Genomic DNA, 20,280 nt, shown 5'->3' with positions numbered 1-20,280 from the left:
GTCACTTCCCAGATGTCCCTCCTCCTTTAAAACCCATCTGCCATGCACCTTGACTTTGTGAAACTGGTGGAGAATTATGAACCTATATTAAAGAGGAATTAAAGAAACCTGTGGAAATTATCACAACTGTCTAGGTCCTAGGATCACTATGAAGCCTCAAAATGCTTGTATGAGAAATAGTTAGTGAGGAGTGAACACAGATATTGTCCAGTAGTGGCTGAAGCCACAGTAAGTCTTGCAGCTCAAGGACTTCTTCCCAGGGCAAAGGAAGTAAGTAATCTTCTAGAGCTCAGCTGAAAGACTTTGAGTCTCCTCCTCTGTATGGCCATACCCACTGAACCACCTGTAGGTGGAAATGCCACCCCCAATCTGAAGGGACAGGAAGAATCATCTGAAACCCAGACAAACGCCAGGGAAAAGAGGGGGCTAGCCAGAGAGCAGGGCAGAGCCTGGAAAACTTTCTGAGGTTGTCTCATCATGGACTGCAGATGTGACCCCAAGACGGCTGGTCTGACTGCCCTAGGGAAAGGCTTTCAAGCTTTTCTGATTTTCGTACAGGATTATGAGGAATCCAGAGCACTGAGGGCAGAAGGGGCAGGAACACCACACTGCTGCTTTTCAGTCCAATTACTGGAATGCCCAGACATTCAAACTGGATGTCAGCCTATCTCCTGAATATTACCTACCTCAAGATATGGTACGTATTTACCTGTGATTATAGCTATATCTGAGCCCATCAGGGAACATCAGTCAATGATACTTTTGCTATCCATCTTACCTAGCAACACAGTAGCATTTCCGAGGAACCTGAAAAGACTTAAGGCTTTCTTCCAGGATGCACTTATTTTTCAGGTTGTGTTTTTTCCCCCCAGGTTGTTTTGATTATCGTCTTTTTTTCCCTAGGAAACTTAATTGATCTGATTCTTGAAAGAGAATTTCTGAGATTTAGAGCTAAAGGTCCCAGGGTACACCATTTTCTATAATATATTCCAAAAAGAAATATTTAAAAAGAAAGCATGAATACCACTTAGAAAAATAAAAAATTTGAAATGTAAACATTTAAAAAAGTGTAACTTTTAAAACTTAGAGCTTAGATCCATCCCCAGAGATTCTGGTTTAATGTTTTTATAAAACAGAATTTAAAAAGCAATTTAGATGCTTACTCATGATTGAGAACCAGCATGCTAAATATTGTTTCTTCCTAATGTGACTTGTGTAGCACTGTCACCTAAAATCCCAAAGAATTCATTTAAAACAATACGGTACAAATACTACTGTAACTAAGGCTTACAATAGTACATTTTTAATCAGCATTTGTCTGAAAATGCAGATGAACCAAGAGAAAGTCTAACTTTATGTTAGAGTGCTGGTCATTTGGCTTTTAAGTCACTTGAAAGTAACTGGGACTGGCCGGGCGTGGTGGCTCACACCTGTAATCCTAGGCCTCTGGGAGGCCGAGGAGGGTGGATTGTTCAAGGTCAGGAGTTCGAGACCAGCCTGAGTGAGACCTCGTCTCTACTAAAAATAGAAATAAAAATTATCTGGACAACTAAAAATATATATAGAAAAAAAATTAGCCTGGCATGGTGGCACATGCCTGTAGCCCCAGCTACTCAGGAGGCTGAGGCAGTAGGATCGCTTAAGCCCAGGAGTTTGAGGTTGCTGTGAGCTAGGCTGACGCCAGGGCACTCACTCTAGCCTGGGCAACAAAGTGAGACTCTGTCTCAAAAAAAAAAAAAAAAAAACAAAAAAAAAAACAAAGTAACTAGGACTAAAACTAATTTTATTTGAATAGTCCTTAAAAAAAATAAAATTTAACTTTCAAATGATTGAAATGGCAGTTTCTTGCCTGAAACAAACCAACATGAATATTAATCACAAGTAAGAGGCTTCTTAAGATTGTGTAGAACATATATGTGAAGAGTGGTAAATAAGTAGGTATTTCAAAAGAAACATTTCAGGTATGTTGATATTAAGTGATATTAAACTTGGTATTTCCAAACATATAAGAGAAATGATAAATTATAAGTACAGTAGAAAAAAATTACTTTAGACTTTATATTGTCTATAATTTAAAAAGACAACATCTCTAATGGTAAATACACCTCCTCCCAAAACCTATTAAATTTGCCATCAATGGAAACCCCAAATAAATTATTCTTATTTTTTGACTGGAAAGTTAAAACGGGCATATTTTATATTAATTGGGGAAGTGCCCCATGTCAAAATTCATTTGAAAATTAAGGACTTGCTCTCTCAAACAGCATTTTTCAGATGCACTTTTGAGATACAAAAAACAAACAATAAGCAAGTAAATCAAGAATCTACAAAAAGAGAAAAGTAAAAAATTCATAATAGCTTTCAAGTTCAGAGAGCTTCTCTATACTTAGCCTTTGTTAAAAAATTTCTTTTTAAAAATCTTTCCATAGCTATCAAATATGAGAAAATCATTTAATAACCCACTGGAACATTGCTATTGATGGCTGTCAGGATGCTCTGGATCTGTGGATGCTATAACTCACTTGGTCTGTTACTCTCTTCACCACATGCTTCTCATGAAAGGGTATTTTATTTTAGATGACAGTGCACACCTAATGGAATTCTGAAGCCTTAGCATTTACCGCAGCTTTCAAGAAATTAGCTATTTCAATCTAAATTGAACTTATCCAGTAGAAGGCATGTTAAAAGATTCCTCAAGACAATGACTTCCCCTTTGAAGACAAGAATGCTTTAATGTTGGAGTTAATTCCAAGTGTTTTCAAACATTTTTCTCCATTACATAAGTATTAAAATAAAGATCATAGGTCTCCCCACCTCCACTGCTCCTGCCTCAAGTTATCTTTATAACATGAGCTACCATAGTGACAGCAAGAAAATGAGCCAATTACCCACACTTGTTCTTAGATTGCCAGCTATCATCACCAGTGAAACTGGAATTAACCAGAATTTTATGTGAGGAATGTTTTGATTATCAGGAGTTTCCTAATATCCCTGCCTTTCCACCTTCTGCTTCTGTAGGTAGAATGAGCATAGTTTTTACATTTTGTTAATATTACATACTTTTGCAGACTTATAAAGATACATTGGGAAGATGAAGGCATATCAGTACAAAGACCCAAGAGGTTGATGGGTTTTAGGGAGACAGAGTAGCATAACATACTACAGGTTTGGTAGTCATCATACACATGGATTGAAACCAATTTGATTATCTCTGTGTGAACTTGGGTGCCAGCAATTTAACTGTGTCTCTTCCCTTATTGTAAAATCGTTGTAACAACATTCCCTTCATGATGCTGTTGTGAAGACTAAATGGAAAATATACATTGCCTAGTATGGAAGATGCTCAATGATGGACATCTTTAAAAAAAGACCGTAGTGCCACAGGCACTGTTTGTGATAAAACTTAGCTTGCTAGAAACTGCTTGCAAAGTGGACTTGCAAAGTGATCTAATGTGCATGGTCAAATTAAAATGTATATAAGTCAGATTCTCTTGCTATAAACCATCGTATCTAACTGAATTTTTTTAAATAGTATTTTTAATTCCACTTATGAGAATGTGACAAACTCTCAACAGAAATCCATTGAAAAATATTTGTATATCTTGCTTTTATGTCCATATGATAAATGCTTAAACTAAGAAAGAAGATCCTACATTCTTTGAATTATATTTTAAATTTATTTAACATACAAGCTGACCAAACTGGAAAAAAAAGCACTAAAACTTTTAAATGGGTCTATGTTTCACTTAAATGCTCAGATAATATCTGGAGAACATATGTTTGATATTTAATACAGGTCTACTTTTTAACAGAGTACTGTAAAAAATTAACATAAGAAAGTTGCTTTTAGGCTTGGAGTGGTGGCTCATGCCTGTAATCCTAGCACTCTGGGAGGCTGAGATAGATGGACTGCTAGAGGTCAGGAGTTCGAGACCACCCTGAGCAAGAGCGAGACCCCGGATCTACTAAAAATAGAAAGAAATGATCTGGATAACTAAAAATATATAGAAAAAATTAGCTGGGCATGGTGGCACATGCCTGTAGCCCCACCTCCTTGGGAGGCTAAAGCAGTAGGTTTGCTTGAGCCCAGGAGTTTGAGGTTGCTGTGAGCCAGGCTGATGCCAGAACACTGTAGCCAGGGCAACAGAGTGACACTCTGTCTCAAAAAAAAAAAAAAAAGAAAGAAAGAAAGAAAGAAAGTTGCTTTTAAAAACCCGCAGGTGGGCCGGGCACAGTGGCTCACGCCTGTAATCCTAGCCCTCTTGGAGGCCGAGGCGGGTGGATCGCTCAAGGTCAGGAGTTCGAGACCAGCCTGAGCAAGAGTGAGACCCCCGTCTCTACTAAAAATTGAAAGAAATTATCTGGCCAACTAAAAATATATATATAAAAATTTAGCCGGGCATGGTGGCGCATGCCTGTAGTCCCAGCTACTCGGGAGGCTGAGGCAGTAGGATCGCTTAAGCCCAGGAGTTTGAGGTTGCTGTGAGCTAGGCTGACGCCAGGGCACTCACTCTAGCCCGGGCAACAGAGTGAGACTCTGTCTCAAAAAAAAAAAAAAAAAAAACAAAAAAAAAAAACCCGCAGGTGGTTAATACGGTAAAATCTCAAAGTTACAAATTAGAATAAATTTTAAGTCATCAGTGGTAACACCTCACAAATAATCTTAACTCAAATACAATGTATCTTACTTCAGATTCTGTTCCACAGTACCCTGCACTTACTCTCTTTTGTTACACTTTATTGTGCTTCCTTCAGTAATTGTGTTACTCTGAACTATAAACTCTGCAATGGCAAGAACTCTCTTATCTTGTTCACCTCAGCACCTAGCAAGTGTATGGCACATAGCAGAGTTCCAATAAATACCAATGTATTAATAAATGAAGTTAAGACATTAAAATTGCATATATTCTACTTGTACAAAAATGCAATTTTTAATGTGATTTTATGAAAGATTTAATTATGAAGCAACTTGAACTATAAAAGCATTTATTTAAAATAAAACTAGCTTAGCTACTATACTTATTATTCAGTTTAAAAAATAAAACTTTGTGTACAAGTTTTCAGCAACACATTTTCCAACTAATGTATAAGATAATGTGATCTGGAAATATATCACTCTCATCTCTGAAGAACACATAGATAAGAGTCTATATGACTCCTTTAAAACTCTGATGCAACAGTATTCTATTACCCTCATCATTTCTCTTTTTAATTTTACATAAAGACAAACTTTTAGCCATTTATGGAGCAAACACTCTGGACAATTGCTGATGTTACCAACTTTAAGTGCAATCTGCCACATACCCAGTGCAAACGTAACTTTCCAATGACTTAATAGTGTGAATAAATTACTTCAGTGTTTGCACATAAGGGTATTTCTACTGCTATCTGATCAAACACATTTAAAAGATCTTACCCTGCACCTTAATTGTGAAAATACATTCCAAGATGCTAAATTTCCCCTAAAAGAAACCTGTGTTAAAAATCAGAATACTACTCTGAAATAGAAAATATACAAAAAACAAAGATTAACTAAATATCTAAATAATTTGTTGAATTGAGTTAAATATCTAATTTGCTAAATTTCCCTCCTAAAATATGTAATGGATTATACAAGTACTAAAAAAAATTCCAAATAATTTTTATTTTATAGACTATTTCTTTCCATTTGTAACTAATTTTGATATTAAAGCTTATATAGCATTTTCACAATACAAACTAAATAACTTTTTATGAATTTCCTACAGAAAAAACATAACAGCAGGTACCTACACACACATAAGCTCTTTCTTTAAAGCAATAATTCATTTCTGTATGTTTTAAAAATTAAAGTTAAGCCGTGATTACTCAAAAAGACTATTTTATTGAGTATTTAGATTTAGAGTCTTATGTCCCTCCCATTATCTTCATTTCTATCATTTACCTCTTATTCCAGGGATTCTCAAACTTTCATGTGACATGGATCACATTCTCTCTCAAAACATCTGATTCACCCACTTCTCTTCTGCTTGTGTGTTTTTCTGTTTGTCCTGCAATGGGAGGGGATGAGGGGTGTGCTACAAGGTGAACCTTCCATAACTTAAAGGAGGACTGCTATGCTTTTAAGATGATAATACATAAGGGTTTTAAGTGAGATAATGTATGTAAATAATTGCACAGTGGCTGACATACAGTAGATGGACAATACATGATATTAATATATATCATTATAACTCATCTGTGTTATAAAATTGTAGACACCAAAACATTTCAAAAACCAAGACTACTGGGGGGCAAAACACTGATAACCTGCAGTGCAACCTCTGCACAAAGTCTCTGCACCAAAGCAGATTCATACTTGTTTTGAAATGTGACAGTGGTACTGCAAGTAACTAACTCAAAGTTATTACATGACAGATACAGGTAGACACTGAACTCAAATCAGTTACTTTTTACTTCTTGTGAAAATTCCTAGTAAAAATGTTGGTAAGGGATTAAGGACGATCAAATGAAGAGGTGACAAAGATTTTCTTTATTCAAAAAGTCTGTTTCAAACAAATATAAAACATACAACCTGAAACAATTACAGACAGGGTGACAGATGTGGGGGGAAATATTAATTTAAAACTAATGGTTAAAATAAGAACTCTCACAATGCGTATTTCAGATATTTGTATTATTCGTCAAAGATTGAGTCATGATAAAAAACATTAAAATTGCTTCAGGTAAACAAGCCCTCAGGAGTGTAAGGAATGCTTATTTTCCAACATTCTGAGATAACTACTGTGCAAAAGCAGAGATTCAGATGTATGTCATGAGAGTTAAATACAAATTAATAAGACAAGGCATATCGTATGTGAATATATCATACCATAATTTCAGATCTCATCCCTTTCCACACTAGTTTAATTACTATTTTCCTGAATTAGATTTGACTCATAAACCACCTTGAGTACCTTCTATGTATGTGACAGTCCATTTTCTTCTTCCTTCTATTCTTAATATGACTTATAAAAAAATAATAAGAGCACACTAGGAAAAGCAAAGCAGAAACAAAGCAAACTAAACACAGAAACTGTCTAACTTCTATCATAGGAAACAACAGTCAAAATCAATGATGAATGAGGTTTTAGGTTATTTATGAATTTCATTTAAATCCATGCTTTGGGCACATGAGGTTTCAAAACCTAAGGTACATGGTACTTGAGCTCCAAATACTAAAACTACCATTTCTAATAGGCAACTTTTATACTGGCAGCTTTTAAAAAATAGTGACGGGCATGCATTACACATATTCCTTCTCCTAGTAGAATGAAGAAAAAACAAATTTAGAAAGAATTCTTAAGGTTAGACTGTCACTGGGAACACAAGACAGCCTATATCAGAACACAGTACAGAAATACCTTTATTGAGACTACAGGTTGAGGATCTGTGTTTCCTAAATCAACTTGAAATTAATGTATTGTAAGAAGGAGCTCAACTTGTGTTTACCTATCTTTGCTGTGCTCATTATGAGCCAGGCACTGTTTCAGGTGCTTTAAAAATGGTACCTCATCTAATCTTCACAATAACCCTATGAGTTTGCTGCAATTACTATCCCCCTTGTTTTTCCTATAAGGAAACTGAGACAAGGCATGGCAAGTTAAAGTGATTTGCCCAAGGTCACTGTGCTAGTAAAGGACAGAGGAGAGATTCAAACCTGAGCTGTTGTGTCTCAAAGTCTGTGCTCTTCATCATTTTGCCATGCTACCTCTAATGACAAAGGAAAAAAAAAAAAAAAGCCAAACGAACAAAAAAACCCCTATCACCCTGTAAAAAAAATTAAATAGTAAATCCAAGTTAAGGTTTGCAAACAGTGAAAAGTTTTTAACTATCAAGGATAAGACTATTTTCTCCATTTTTTTTTTTTTAAGACACAGCCTCTTTGCTTAAATGTAATGATGGTCTCTGTGTAGAATTCAATTGAAGGACAAGGAAGACAAAGACAATCTGACATCAGAGCATTAGGGCTTTAAGTAAGCAAGTTAGAGCAGCATTTCATACTTCTATTACAAATGTTAAAATTCTTAGTTCGCTCCAATTAGTGTCTCAATTAAGGTATGCCAAAGGGTATGAATGCCCATATTATACATTATCTGAGCAACCCTAAAAAGAAAAAAGGGGGGGTTACAAAACGGTAAGAGTTCAAACAAACATATGTCATTTACTGAAGCATGCAAGATGATATCTATTCAAAGCACCAACATAACCACATCCTAGGAATGTGTAGTATGAACTAAAGAGCTAAATTTTAACATTTTAATTGATTTTTCTTTGTAAAGCTGGAAGGACATGTATGCTTATTTAAATACCTCACAAATGGTAATTGCAAAAATAAGGTGCCCAATTTAGAGAATGTAAAAGGGAGATTCAGTTTTCACATCAGCAATTTCTACAGAAAACAAAGACATTGTAAAATACAGAAATCCTCTTAATCTCATACTTAAATAAGAAAAATATTTTGATTCTGTCATAATTACAAACTATATCTTCTGATCTGATTCTGTATCCTGTTCATCTTATAAAGATGAGTCAACCAAAAATAATGACTGTAATGTAATCTGCATCAATTAGTCAAAGACAAGTAAAATAATATGCCTGTACAGAAAATCGTATTTTATCTCCTGCATGTACAAATCAGACATTCAGAAGAATTACAAATATGACCTTGCCTACCAGAAAGCACTCAAACCTTTAAACTTTTAAAGTACAACCAACATTCTCTCTCTGATAACTTCAGACCATTAATTAGAACCAATGACCCCAAAATCTGAAAAGTTTAAACGTTCCATTATTAGTAAGCTGATACTACCGTGCTTCTCAGTTTAAAAGTAAACAAGTAAACATTAATTTTCTGCCTGTGGACAAACAAATTAGATTATTTTTAAGAATTGTCTTGCCTCATGAGACACAGCGACTGTGGGGTGCAGAATGCCACAGTGAGGCAGAGCAAGGACCCAGGACCTTCCTAAAAACCCAGCCTGCCTGTAGGATGCCCGCTCCTTGAGGGGGCCACCTGGGCATCACTTCCAACCTCACAAACATCCTTATTACCAGGGACAATGTTTACACTTTGTATGACATAGGGTACTACATACTCAGGATAGGACACTGGGGACTGTGTACACACTGCATCTGACAGTGGGTGCTGGGTACACAGCTTATGTGACAAGGATACTACATACACACCAAATATGACATCAGGTACTACAGACACACTATATGTGACACCAGGTACTGTACTAGGTACACACTGTATGACACTGAGTATTGCATACATACTGTACATGACAGCAGGGTACCTTGTACACACTGCATAGAGCATCAGGTACCGCATACACACTGTATATGACACTGGGTACTGCATGCACACTGGTACTGTATGTGTACAGCATAGAACACCAGATGCTGCACATACACTGTATATAACACTGGTTATGTACACAGGGTACACAGCAGAAGTGACAAGGATACTGTACACACCATATATGACAACACTTATTACATATACAATGTATAGGATAGTGGGTCCTGCATACACACCGTATATGACAATGGGAACTGGGTACACAGCAAAAGTGACAAGGATACTGTGTACACACTGTATATAACACCAAGTACTATGTACACATTGTATGTGATGCCAGATGCTATGTATATAATGTATATGACACCGAGTACTGTGTACCCAGCATGACAAAGATACTGCATACACAGCAGTCCTATGTATATGCTATATACGATACATTGTATACTGCGTACTCAGCCTGACAGGGATACCATCTACACGTTATATGACACTTGGCACTATGTACATACCCCATGATACCAAGTACTATGTATATACTCTATTTATGACACTGAGTACCGTATGCACAGCATAAGTGACGAGAATACTCCCTACACACCATGTATGACATGCGGAACTATGTATACACTGTTGTATATGACACCAAGTACTTCGTATACACTGTATGAGACAACCGGTAGCGCTTGCATACACAGCGTGACAAGGACAGTGTGTACACACAGTACAGAACACTAGGTACTATGAACACACTGTACATGGCATTGGGTACTGTGTAATACTCTATATGACACTCGGTACTGCATACACAGCTTAAGGACAAGGATGCCGTGCACACACAGCATGACTCTGAGTACACACCACATACAACCCCGCACAGGACGCCGTGTAAAACACCAGGTGCTGTGCACACACCGCAAAGCGCCTCCACAGCCTGGCTCTGAAGAAAACCGCGAGGGAGGACAGAGCAAAGGACAGTTCGCGGCCCGGCCGTCCCCAAGGAGCCCCCTCGTCCCAGCGCGGCCCGGCAGCTTCTCCCCAGAGCTCCGGCGGGAGGAGGGCGGCGGACCCCACGGGACAGTCCCGGAGGCCTGCGAGGACCCGTTGAGGCAGCGGCGGCCTCACCCCCGGGATCGCCCGCAGCCCCCGGGACAGGCACGGACCCCCGCCTGGCCTCGGCCCAACCCTGCGCCGCGGCTCCCACCGCCCACGGCGCCCGGAGACTGCGAAGCGTCCTCTCCTCTCCGCCGTCCACACGCCGGGCCCGCGCTGCCGCCGGCCCCACCGCGCACGGCCGGAGGCCTGGCCGGGCGGGCGGCTTGGGGCCCGGCGGACGTGATCACGCGACTATGCAGCTTCCCGGCCCGACCAGGCCCCGCGCCGTCCTCCCGGGCCTCCGCCCCGCGCCGCCGAGCTTTCCCCACCATTATACTCCGGCTCCGCCGCCGCCACGCCCGGCCCTCCCTCCGGAGCCGCCGGTTCCCGCCGCCCGGCGCCTCTGGGGCCTGAGCCGGCGCCAGGCGGGCGCGGGGGGCGCCATGTTGGCAGCGCGTCCGCACTGTCTGTGTGTCCTCCGAGCGGTGGCCGCGGCCAGGCAGGAAGTTCGGCGCCGTCGCCGGAAAGGTTGGCGTCCCCGCGGGCCGCCCGTCCCTGCCGCCCGGCCGGGCTGTGCCCGCCAGAGCCCCGCGCGCCGCTCCTACCTCCGCTCCGTCCCGGCTCCTGCGCGCTGCCCGCAGCCGCTTCAGCGCGTTCCCGCGCAGCCGCACGCGCCCTCCGTCCGCACGCGCGCCGAGGGGCAGCCGGCTCCGCGGTCCCAGCGCCGCTGGTTCTGCAGCCACAAAACCGGCCACCTGGTTCTAGCATCTTTTTAATCCGTCGTCAGGAGGAATTGCAGACAGGTGCTGCACTCCCGTTCCGTGCACAGGCAAGCAGCACCTCAACAAGAACAGGACCAGCCCTTGCCAATTTGGCAAGAGCACCGCAAATTTGCGTTCCAAGTAGGTTGTCTATCAGTCAGTCAGTCTGCATCTGACATCTAACGGGAGGAGACCCCGCACACCTGTGGTTTAAGAAAGTATCAGCGATAGGCATACTTTTATAATGCTCGCATATTTTCCCTCTTGTCCTTTCTCCCAGGAGTTTGGAAGGAAGACATTTTGGCTAAGACGTCTTGCTCTCGTCATCAGTGGGCACGTGCACCTATACTTAGTTCCAGTTACCAGCAGTCAAGTGAGGTCTGAAAATAGGCGAGTACAGTACAGTAAGATATTTTGAGAGAGACCACAGTCACATAACTTTTGTTATAGTATTTTGTTATAACTCTTCCATTTTATTATTATTGTTGTAAATCTCTTATTGTGCCTAATCTATGAATTAAACTTTATCATAAACATGTATGTGTAGGAAAAAATCATAGTATAAGTAAGGTTTGATAGTATCCTGGTTTCAGGCGTCCACAGGGGGTCTTGGAACCCCTACAGCTTAAGGGGGGACCACTATACCTGAGAATCATCAGAAAGAGACTGTTCTAGAAATTTTGGGAATCTAATCCAATTTATCAATTAGCTTTCATTGCTGGTCTCTAAGATTAAGTTAGAACTTAGAAACAGGTGGTACTTGAATAGGTCTATGATGTACATCAGTCAAACATGATCTTTCAAACCATTCACAGCCCTTGTTCTCATACATCCCAGAGTTTTTGTCTATCTCAAAGACCATCACAAAATAATTTTAACTTATTTTGATTTTAAGGATAAATATATGCCATTAAAATTTAGTAGAGAGGTTAAAGAATGTGAGAAGAAAAGCAAGCCATAACTGGTTTGAACATTGGACTTCCAACAATGAAAAGCTTTAAGTGAATCGCCTTTCTTTTTTTTTAAGTCTGGTACTTAATTTATAAAATAGAGGACTGTATGGTTCTATATATTAATATTTCACAGAGACCACTCGAGTAAGACAGCATCATATATGTGTAGGAAAGTAGTGGCTGCATAACTGCACATTTTTCTCCTCTTATACTTTGTGGGCATCATTTCAATTTTTGTACCCACATACCATCTCTCATTCAACCTAATGTAAATTAGGTAACTTATCTATGAATTTCTAAATGGTTTTGCCTAGCATTTAACCCTTGGCTCTGTTTTCCCTTTACAATGGTTCTATTTATCTCTTTTGTCCTTCAGCTGAGTGAATGTGTGTGTGGGTCTGGTGGCCAGGGGCTGGAGGTTGGGGGGAAGTCCAGAAGACCAAAAGAGTTATTTCCATGCAACCTAATTCGGATTAGGTTGAATTTATGAATTTATCTACTAGATTGTGAAGAGAGGGCAAGAGACTAAGGTGGTGAGGGGAAGGAAGGGAAAGGGAGAGTAATGGGGCATGAGGTATGGTTTTTCATCAACTAGTTTCAGAGCCGGGACCACCTAGGGAAGGACCCCTAGGCATGGCCCTCCAAATTCTTCCTTGCCCCAACGAACACTCTCTGTGTTTCATAACACCTGACCAGTATACCACTTCTCCAGATTCTGCATTGAGAAATGTTATATAAATAGAGAAAGCATGGATCAGTCAACAAACTGGAGTGGAAAATTTGTCTCTGTAAAAATTAAATATATCCTTACATTACACTACACTCTTTTTACAAAGTCCAAATCACTTAAGTAATACAACTGTAAAAACACAAGATTTTTTTCAAAAGCTATAAGAAAATATAGGCACCTGTTTGTAAGATTGAGCATGGAGAAGAATATCCAAAGCCCTAAAGCAATGGGGAAAAAAATCACACGCACACAAAGACTGATAAATTTGAGTATGTAAAACTTTATAAATCCTATATGTGAAAAACAAGTATAGTCCTACTCTAAAATATGTCCATAAGAAGTTTCTTGTAATACCCTTTCTCCTACTTTCTTTGTATAATAAAGACCAACTCAAATTTCTTAGGACTTGCTAATGAGCCACGTGGGCAACTTGAGACCAAGGTGGATAATGATGAGCTAAAAGTTGTAGTGGTAACGAATCCATCTCAATGGATGCGTGAATGAGCCAGCAGCAAGGTTTGCTGTTACTGTTCCAGTGGCATTGGATCATTTGAAACAAATTGGCAAGGTAAAGAAGCTGGATAAATGGGTTCTGCATGAATTAAATGAGTGTCAGGAGAGAAATCACCCCAAAGCTTGCTTTTCTTTGCTGTCACAACATAAAGATGAGCCATTTTTACACCATATTGTTATGTGTGATGGAAAATGTATTATTTTTGACAATTGCAAGCATTTGGCACAATGGTTGGATAAAGATGCAGTGCCAAAACACAGTCCAAAACTGAATATTCATCAAAAAAAGCTAATGGTGCCTGTTTGGTGTCCAGCGCTGGTATTATCCACTACAGCTTCATGAAGCCTGGTCAGTGGATTACAGTGGATGTCTACTGCAGCCAATTGGATGAAATGATGAGGATGCTTGAAATTAAGCAGTGATATTGGTTGATAGAGACAGGCCAGTCCTCTTGCAAGACAATGCTCAACCACACATTGCACAAACAACACTGCTATAACTGCAGAGGCTGGACTTGGAAACTCTGTCATCCACCGTATTCACCAGACCTTGTACCAACTGACTACCACTTTCAGGGTTTGGACCACATCTTGTGAGGAAAAATACTCAATTCTCAACAAGCTATGGAAAACACCTTTTGAGATTTCATTGCCATTTGCTCTCCAGGCTTCTTCGTTGCTGGCATAAAGAAGCTACCATTAAGATGGCAAAACTGTGTCAGTAGTTTAGGCACATACTTTGATTAATTGTACTACTTCTTGTTTAAGATATAATAAACAATACTTTTGATTAAAAAGTCAGACATTTCATATTTAATGACTTAAATGTATCTGATAAGGGATTGATACTCAGAATATGTAAAGAACTACAACTCAACAAGAAAATCACCGAAATAAAAAATGGGCAAAGGATCTGAGTAGATATTTCTCCAAAGAAGATACACAAGTTGCCAATAAGCACACAAAAAGGTGTTCAATATTACTACTTATTAGGGAAAAGCAGTCAAAACCACAATGAGGACCGGGCGCGGTGGCTCACACCTGTAATCCTAGCCCTCTGGGAGGCCGAGGTGGGTGGATCGCTCGAGGTCAGGAGTTCAAGACCAGCCTGAGCGAGACCCCGTCTCTACTAAAAATAGAAATAAATTATCTGGACAACTAAAAGTATATATAGAAAAACAATTAGCCGGGCATGGTGGCGCATGCCTTTAGTCCCAGCTACTCGGGAGGCTGAGGCAGTAGGATCGCTTAAGCCCAGGAGTTTGAGGTTGCTGTGAGCCAGGCTAATGCCACAGCACTCACTCTAGCCTGGGCAATAAAATGAGACTCTGTCTCAAAAAAAAAAAAAAAAAAAAAAAAACCACAATGAGAAGCCAGGCGCTGTGGCATGCTCCTGTAGTCCTAGCTACTCAGGAGGATTGCTTGAGCTCAGGAATTCAAGACCAGCGTAGATAACATACCAAGACCCCATCTCAAAACACACACACACACACACACACACACACACACACACATACACTGAGATACCACTTCCTAGGCATTAGGATGGCTATTACCCAAAAAAGAGAAGATAATAATGTTATGGAGAAACTGGAAGCTTTGTGCATTGCTGGTGGTAATGTGAGATAGCACCACTGCTGTGGAAAACAATATGGCAGTAGCTCAAAACATTAACATGGCATTAATATATAATCCAACAATTCTACTTCTGAGTATATACCCAAAAGAAGTGAAAGCAAGAATTCTAACAAGTATTTGTACTCCCATGCCGGGATCCCAGCAGTGTGGGGGCAAAGTTTCCATGCTGCCCTTCCCTGCCAATTGATCGGTGTCTGCCAGTCAATCTTTGTGCAAGTGCTCTCAGCTGGGAAAAATGCCACCAGCCTGCAGGAAAGGCGAGGGGAGGGACATCGGAGGGTGCAGCCTTCCCAGTGCTCAGGAAAAGACAGGGGCAGGTCCCAGGGCCCGCGGGGTCCTTCCTTCTCCTAGGGAGACTTTGGTGGGGGGCTGTGCTGCCAGTTCCCCAGGAACAGGCTGTGTCAATGCCCCAGCGTGCGGGCTTCCTGGAGTGCCTTTGCATTGGGCCCACAGGGGTCTGCTGAGCCCAAGGTGTGAGGCTGGGTGTAGGGTTGGTTCCCGAAGACACTGGAAGCCCTGCCTGGCCGGACAGTGCTGGTCCCTCTGTCCCCACCCATGGGGGAGGGGAGGATGACCTCAGAGCCTAGCAGCGGGTGAATAAGCTGTGCCCCCACCCCCACCCCCTGGGGGCCACGCTGGGTTCCACTCGGTGTCCCTGCAATGCCAAGATTTCCCAGCAGGACTCAGGCCTGGTGTGTCTTGGGGTCCTGGAACCCTGTCCTGCCTGGACTCTGGGCAGCATGTGCCCCTCAAGGGCTGGAGCCATAAGGGGCCTGTGGTCCTTCCATAGGGGACAGCACAGCAGCCGCAAGCCAACTCAGTCTGGGAAGGGTGACTGCGGGCCTTGAGCAGCCCTGGAGGGACCCCCACTCTCTCCTGCAGACCCATAGGCCAACAGCACCTCCAGGTCCCCGGCAGCACCTATGCAGAGAAATCCCCTGGAACAGAAGGTGCCGGGGGACCCTGGGGTCTGAAGTCACCCTCAGAGGCCTGGCGGGCAGCTCAGAGCCCACCTGTGAGCAGGGGTCCGCGCCAGCTGAGATTCTGCCCTGTGTCGGGAGCCCCCCACTCCTGTTGGGAGCTGGGTTCTTATGCAGATGGGGGGCAGATGGAGGGACCTCCCGGCAGGCCCCCGGGGCCTTTTCCCCTTTGTTTCCTGCACTGCAGTGTGTGTGTGTGTGTAGGGCCCTGTCACCCTCCCTGGAAACTACACCCCCTCCTCATTGTCATGTGGGGGCTGAGCCTAGACACTGGCTGCCCCCCAGGTGGATGGGACGTGGGGACATCTACATGGGACATGCACACCGGGGTTGTGACGGTGGGGTCCCACCAAGGCACTCGTCCTCTCCTGGGAGGATCTCTGTGCCCCCCTACCCTACTCCATGGTCAGCCTGTCGCCCTTGATGGTTTTCAGGGGCCAGAGACCTCTCCTGGGGGGCTATAGCCTTCACCCGCAGGGAGCCACTACTGTGGTGGGTGGGGGTGGACCTGCCCAGTGCTAAGTCCCTGGGGGCTTTGGGGGGCACCTGTGGCAGCATGAGCTCACCCCCAGCCCCCAGCCCAGAAGGACCCTCAGCCCCCAAGAGCCTCTGCTGCTTCAGGGGCTCGTCCCAACAGGCCTGGGTGATCTGACGAGCTGGGCCCAGCATACACTGTTGGGCTGATGGGCGCATGTGCGCCTTGGATGTAGGCATGGGGCCAGTGGGACAATCATGGGTGTGTGCAGATGCCCATTTGGGGCAGTGATGACCAGCGAGAGGATGCCCAGGGCCGAGGGTGGGGTGGATGGGCTGCAGTCAGGGAGGGCTTCCCGGAGGCAGTGTCCAAAGTGCCCTACGAAGGCTGTGCTGAGGAATGACCCTACTAAGTCCCAGGCACAGGCATAGGAGATGGCCCAAGATGTGGTCCTCCAGCTAGAACAATGAGAAATAAGGCTACGGGCACCTCCCTGGGATCAGGCAGGGCCAACATGGGGAGAAAGCAGGAGAGGTGGCCCAGGCCCCTTGGGCAGGGCCTGGGGGTTCCAGGTGCATCTTGAGGAACAGTTTCCCTTTGCCCTGGGCCAGGGCTATCCCATGAGCCCAGGGCCACAGGGAAGCTGCAGCCCCCAGTCCTGGGCTAGTGAGGCCTCCCAGCTTGGCTCAGCACTAGAAGGGCCCATTTGCCAATCTGTCTCCCCCCAGGGCTCTGATGGCAGCACTGGGTCCCAACTTGCTTCATTCCACCTGGCCCGGGACTCAGTGGCTGGGGGCCAGTCAGTGGGTGACAGGACAGAGCCCGTCCTGGGACGGCACTGACTGTCAGATGTTCTGGGGGCTGGACTTGCTTGGTGGTGGGGGCACTGTCTGGCCACCTGTCCTGGCCAGACATCATGCTGTGGGGACACTGGAATGTGCTTGTGTCTCCACCTTGGCCAGGCCCACTGCCTGGGACCTCCCCCAGTGAGCTCTGTCTGCAACCACAGAGCCTGAAGGATCAGTGTGACCCCGAGCTTCCGGCCAACACACCCCAGGCTCGGGAGGGGATTTCTCAGAGGGATGGTAACTATCTTCATCACTGTCCACAGTGCAGGCCTGTCCCCTGGGTCCTTCTGCCCCTGGCAGGCAAATCCACATATGCCCCTGTGGGGCACCTGTGTCTTGCATCACCTGCTGTGGCCCTCCCGATTGGCAGGGGCACCTTGATACCCTCGGTCCCCACAAGTTTTCCACGTGGCCTATGTGCTCATCAAGTTTGCAAACTTGGGCAGCGGGGCCGCTGTGACCATGGTTTCTTGAGGTCTCGGTCACCAGCCCGGCCCTCATGCCCAACCCCTGTGTGGGTCAGGACCATCTGTGTGAGGACCGAGAAGCAAAGGGGAATTCATCAGGTCACCCCCGACTTTCAGCACAGCTAGGCCCAGGGGCTGGTGGTGGCAGGAATCTCGGTGCCATCTCCTGGCTCCTTCTGCGCTGCCTTCATGTTTGACAGCTCCCTGTGGTGGTGACACAGGTCCCTGGTGGCTCCCAGCTGGCTTCCTCCCAGCTCAGCTGCCTGTGTCAGGAGAGCCGGGTCCTGGAACTCACTCACCGGCTGCCTTTGGCCACCTGCCACCCTGATGGGTCAGGTTGGCAGGATGGGGATGCTCCAGTTTGGCGGCCTGGTCACGTGTCCCCCAAAACTCCCTGGCCCGAGAGTGGAGGAGGGGCAGTTCTCTGACAGGCAGTGGGGGACTGCCCCAAGGAAGGACATGAAGACAGTCCTCCAAGGGGAGCGGGAGATACTTGCTGTCTAGACATGTCCCAGGGAGAGGGGTGCAGGGGTGTAGGTGGTGAGCCGGTGCAGCTGTGCACACCCAGCGTGGCCGGCGGGGCAGGAGCTCCTCCTTCAGCAGGGTTCAGTGACCTTTTCCCCAAGTCCCACTGGCTGGTGGAGCCTTGGCTGGGTGACCTGTCGAGGGCACAGCATTCCCACCTCAAGATGAGGTGGCCGGGCTCAGGCTCAGGTGACCAGTCCAAGAGGCAGTCTTCCAGATGCTCAGGCTCAGGGAAGTCAGGGAGCCCAGGGGCCCCGCCTCTTGGCCCACGGGCTTTTCTGGTGGCCTCAGCACTCCTTTTCCAGCCCTTTCCTGCAGCCTCCAAGAGGGGCTGCCTGGAGCGGTTTGGGCCGCGGTCACGTGGGATGACGACGCCATCTGCACCACTGAGTACTCACGCATAGTGTCCCTGGAGAATGGCGAGGTGAGTCCGAGGACAGCGTAGTGGTGGGTTCTGCCGGTCTGCTCCTGGCGGCCACACCTGGCCTCACCGTCCACACCTTCTGCAGATCATGGTGTCCCTGGTGAATGAGTGCCCAGGGGCCATGAACTACTCCTACTCGCCACTGCTGCGCAACTTCACCAAAGCCACCAACGTCCGCCTACGTTTCCTGCGCACCAACACACTGCTGGGTCACCTCATGGGCAAGGCGCTGCGGGACCCCACAGTCATGCACTGGGTGAGCCCACCCTGTCTAGCATGTGGGGCAGCCCCTGGCGGATGGGGGGGGAGCCGGCTCTGGGGGGCAGCCGGGACCTGAGGTCCTGGGACGCGGGTGGGTGAGCCTGGGCCCTGGCGCTCAGGGGCCTGCAGTGCAGTATTATTACGGCACCAAGGACATCAGCATCGGCAGCCGCTGAATCTGCCATGGCCACGTGGTTGTCTGCAATGCCAAGGTCCCTTCGGACCCTCTCAGGAAAGGCCATTTCAGGTGAGGCCCTTTCAGCTGAGGCCACTCTCAGGTGAGGCTGCTGTCAGCTGGGGCCCCCTCAGGTGAAGTCCTTTTCAGGTGAGGCCCTGTTAGCTAGGTCCCTCCAGCTGAGGCCCTGTCAGGTGAGGCCCCTTTCAGTCCTTTTCAGGTAAGGCCCCTTCAACTTTGGCCGCTTTCAGGTGAGTCACCTCTCCGATGAGGCTCCTTTAGGTGAGGCCTCTCAGTGAAGCCTGCTCAGGTGAGGTCCTCTCAGTAGCTACGTCAGCTGAGGCACTCACAGCTGAGGGCCCCTTTCAGGTGTGACACCTCTCAGTTGAGGCCCTTTTATGCTGAGGCCCTTCCCAGGTGAGGCCCCTCTCAGTTGGGGACCCTGTCAGGTGATGTCCTTTTCAGCTGAGGGACGCTCTCAGCCGAGACCCTTTTCAGCTGAAGCCCTTTCAGCTGAGGGGCCTCTCAGGTGAGGGATCTCCGAGAAGAGAAGAGGTGCCTTACAGGTGAGGCCCTTTAAGCTGAGGACCCCCCCCCCCCAGGTGAGGCTCCTCTCAGGTGAGACCCACTCACCCGAGAACACTTTCAGTGCAGGTCTCCGTCAGGTGAGTCCCCTTTAGGTGAGGCCCTTCCAGCTGAGGGTCCTTTCAGCAGAGGCCTCTTTTACATAAGGCCCCTTTCTGATGAGACTGTTAAAGGTGATCCCCCTCCCAGGTGAGACCCCTTTTAGGTGGGGCCCTTTCAGCACAAGCCCCTCCCAGGGGCCTCCCCATTTTCCTGAAAGACACAGGACAGTGAGCCCATCTGAGTTTGAATTTCCAGATCCTGGCTCCGAAGATGCTGAACTTGGATTTTAACTGGTTCTCCAGCAAGGCCAGGAGGGAGTGCTCTCCACCGCCCCCCCCTCATGAGCACCGAGGGCTGCAGGGCCGGTGCCGGCTGGCAGGGGGCGGAGCGCCCGTCATGCCCCGCGGCTTTGCATGCGGCATTACAGGTGGCGTGAGAGGACGCAGTGCCGCCATGTTAGCTTTCCCAGTACTAGCCATCTGC

At 45.5% G+C, this 20,280-nt stretch overlaps 1 long non-coding RNA gene across 8 annotated transcripts in view; it reads right to left on the bottom strand.

The window, feature by feature from the left end:
* The window catches only part of LOC123645050, a 32,055-nt gene extending 20,611 nt beyond the window's left edge, over nucleotides 1–11,444 (bottom strand). For 2 of the 8 annotated variants that reach the window (XR_006737385.1, XR_006737378.1), the window contains exon 1: nucleotides 11,026–11,407. This is a non-coding gene — a long non-coding RNA (uncharacterized LOC123645050). The other 6 variants (XR_006737384.1, XR_006737374.1, XR_006737380.1 and 3 more) reach the window with 6 other exon arrangements.
* Between the last annotated feature and the right edge of the window lie 8,836 nt (nucleotides 11,445–20,280).

The sequence above is a fragment of the Lemur catta genome, chromosome 9 (genome assembly GCF_020740605.2).
Source record: "Lemur catta isolate mLemCat1 chromosome 9, mLemCat1.pri, whole genome shotgun sequence".
Lineage (NCBI taxonomy): Eukaryota > Metazoa > Chordata > Mammalia > Primates > Lemuridae > Lemur > Lemur catta.
The sequence above is the reverse complement of the archived record's forward strand: the minus strand, read 5'-3'. Positions and strand labels throughout refer to the sequence as shown.